General features: G+C 51.3%; 1 protein-coding gene across 11 annotated transcripts in view; it reads right to left on the minus strand.

Annotated features, from left to right (window-relative positions):
• Positions 1-2600, minus strand: part of TECPR2 (tectonin beta-propeller repeat containing 2) — a 105611-nt gene that overhangs the window by 102868 nt on the left and 143 nt on the right. The window contains exon 2 of one of the 11 annotated variants that reach the window (XM_073241810.1): positions 1026-1286. The exons of 7 other annotated variants lie outside the window; for them this stretch is intronic. The gene's annotated coding sequence lies outside the window, so the exon portion shown is untranslated. Of the gene's footprint in view, positions 1-158; positions 250-840; positions 984-1025; positions 1287-2115; positions 2138-2600 lie in introns of those variants that run through there. 3 more of the 11 variants (XM_073241811.1, XM_073241813.1, XM_073241812.1) reach the window with 3 other exon arrangements.

Consider the following 2600-nt stretch of genomic DNA (forward strand, 5'->3'; position numbering starts at 1 on the left):
AAAGACATATGCACCCCTATGTTTATCGCAGCACTATTTACAATAGCCAAGATTTGGAAGCAACCTAAGTGGTCCAGCAGTAGATGAAGGGATAAAGAAAATTTGGTACATATACACAATAGAATATTATTCAGCCATAAGAAAGAAACAAATCCTACCAGTTGCAACAACATGGATGGAGCTGAAGGACATGATGCTCAGTGAAATAAGCCAGGCGGAGAAGGACAAGTACCAAGTGATTTCCCTCATCTGTGGAGAATAACCAGAACCAAAACTGAAGGAACAAAGCAGCAGCAGACTCACAGACTCCAAGAAGGGGCTAGCAGTTACCAAAGGGAAGGGGTGGGCGAGGGCCGGTGGGGAGGCAGGGAGAAGGGGGTTGAGGGGTATTATGATTGGCACACATGGTGTGGGGGGGATCATGGGGAAGGCAGGGCAGCACAGAGAAGGCAAATAGTGATTCTGTGGCATCTTACTACACTGATGGACAGTGACTGCAATGGGGTGTGGAGGGGACTCGATAATATGGGTCAATGTAGTAACCACATTGCTTTTCAAGTGAAACCTTCATAAGAGTATATATCAATAATACCTTAATAAAAAATTGAAAAATAAAAGAACTACTGCGCCAGGAAGCCTTCAGACTCCCTCTCACACTGAGCTGATATTTTCTCTACTGTCACTGAACACCACCAGGGCAGTCAGCCCACAGCACCCTCATCATCTGTTTTCTGACTCCTTCAATGGACTCCTAGTCTTTGCCCACATCCTACAAGTCTACATATTTTGTGGTACTTCAAAAATCAGTAGAGTGTGGTACGATCAACACTCAACACATACTTGTTGAATTAATCTCTCAAAACACTGTGCCAGATTTCCTCAAGTATGATAGCCCAAAATATAAGACTACTCTCTGTCTCAGTTACATCCATCCTTAGGCAAAAATTCACTGGTCTCTGATGTCCAGGTCCAAATAATCCATCCCTTTTAAGTCGAACACACATTGAACAGCAGCCCGCTTCTACCTCGGCGGTTCAGTCATCAACGGCCTCCTCCTGATTTGTCCAAGTGCCTTGTGTTTCACTGCATCTCTATGCTTGATGCCAAAGCTTGTTTCCATTATGTATGGGTTTCCTGGTCAGTTCTTCACTTTTCAAGTTCAGTCAACTCCTCTGCTTGATGCCCATTTCCTTCCTTTTTTTCCCCACGTTCCAGTGGCCATTTTGACCAAATGACACAGAAGCTAATATGAGTGACACCTTCCTCAAACTTGAAGTGTAACTTCTCTAAGAGAAAAATAGAAACAAATCCCATGTAGGAGCCAATCTTCTCTTGAAAAAGACAATGTGGCAACAAAATACCTTAAACCTAAGAAAAGCTACTCAACAGTCAGTCTTTCAGAAAAAGACTATCCTCAGCCCATTTTCCCCAACGTTCTGTACGCCAGTCCTGAGAACCCAAGAATAGTGTCCCCTATCCTGGCACCTACCGGTTCTCAGGTGAGAAAAGTTCCCTGAGGGCAGGGACTGGGTCTGTGGTCCATTACAACATCCCAAGAGCCTGACACGGTGGCTGACATACAAAGGACACCGACAGCCGAATGGGCAAACATTCATGAATGAATGAACCCAGATATAACTCGGGTTATTAAAAAAAAAAAGCGAGACTAGAGGCTTATCAAGCTGCATTGTGCCAACGGATGGAACAGAAGCAAGAGAATAAAAGGATCTCGGTGAGAAAGTGAGTTAGAACAAAGAGCGGGGAAGAGCGATGGAAGTGGAGCATGTGGGCAGGGACAGGAGGGGCATCTTTTACCGAAATGTACCGCGTGCCAGGCACAGTGCTTTGCACTTCACATGTACTGACCCGTTTGACCCTCCCTCCAAGGCAGAGGCAGAAACTACTACCATCTGCATTTCACTGCCTGTGAAACCGAAGCACTGTGAGGTGGCACCTCTTGCTCCAGCACACAGCAAGGAAGGGGGAGCGCTGTGACCTGAACCCGGATCTGACTCCAGGGTACCCCATTCTTTGATCTGTACTGCCTATTCTGTCTCCAAGGCCTTAAAATAGGACTGAGAGGTGCCGTCAGTTCTCCATTTAACGAACACTTACTGAGCATCTACTGGGAACGTGCCAAAGCCAAAGCCTGGTGCCAGCGCTGGCGGGCGGGTGAAGGGACGGGGACTGCGCTGGTCGGGGAAAGAGCGCAACGTCAGTCGTAGGACTCAGGAGCTCGGAGCCGCGGGGCCGGCGGGCAGCCCGAAGGGGGCGCTGCGGAGCGCGGCAGAGGGGCGAGGAGGGCCCGAGGGCGGGGGCGGGGACCAGCGGGGCCGAGGGCAAGTGGGCGAAACCGCTCCCTCGGCGGGCGCCGGCTTCTGCCCGGCGGCCTGCCTGGCGCTTCAAGTGTCCTGGCGTTCGCTCTCGGCGGCCGCGCGCGCCGGAGACCCGGCCGGGAAAGGGGGCGAAACGCGCAGTGCCACCCTGAGGCGCCGAGGCGAGGCAAGGGTGGCCCGGGGAGGAGAGTGAGCAGCGGCGGGGAGGCCGAGAAGGGGGCGAGGGTCGGGCGGCGGGGCCGAAAGCGGCTTCGCGGGACTCAC

The sequence above is a fragment of the Manis javanica genome, chromosome 8 (assembly GCF_040802235.1).
Source record: "Manis javanica isolate MJ-LG chromosome 8, MJ_LKY, whole genome shotgun sequence".
In the NCBI taxonomy this organism is placed as follows: domain Eukaryota; kingdom Metazoa; phylum Chordata; class Mammalia; order Pholidota; family Manidae; genus Manis; species Manis javanica.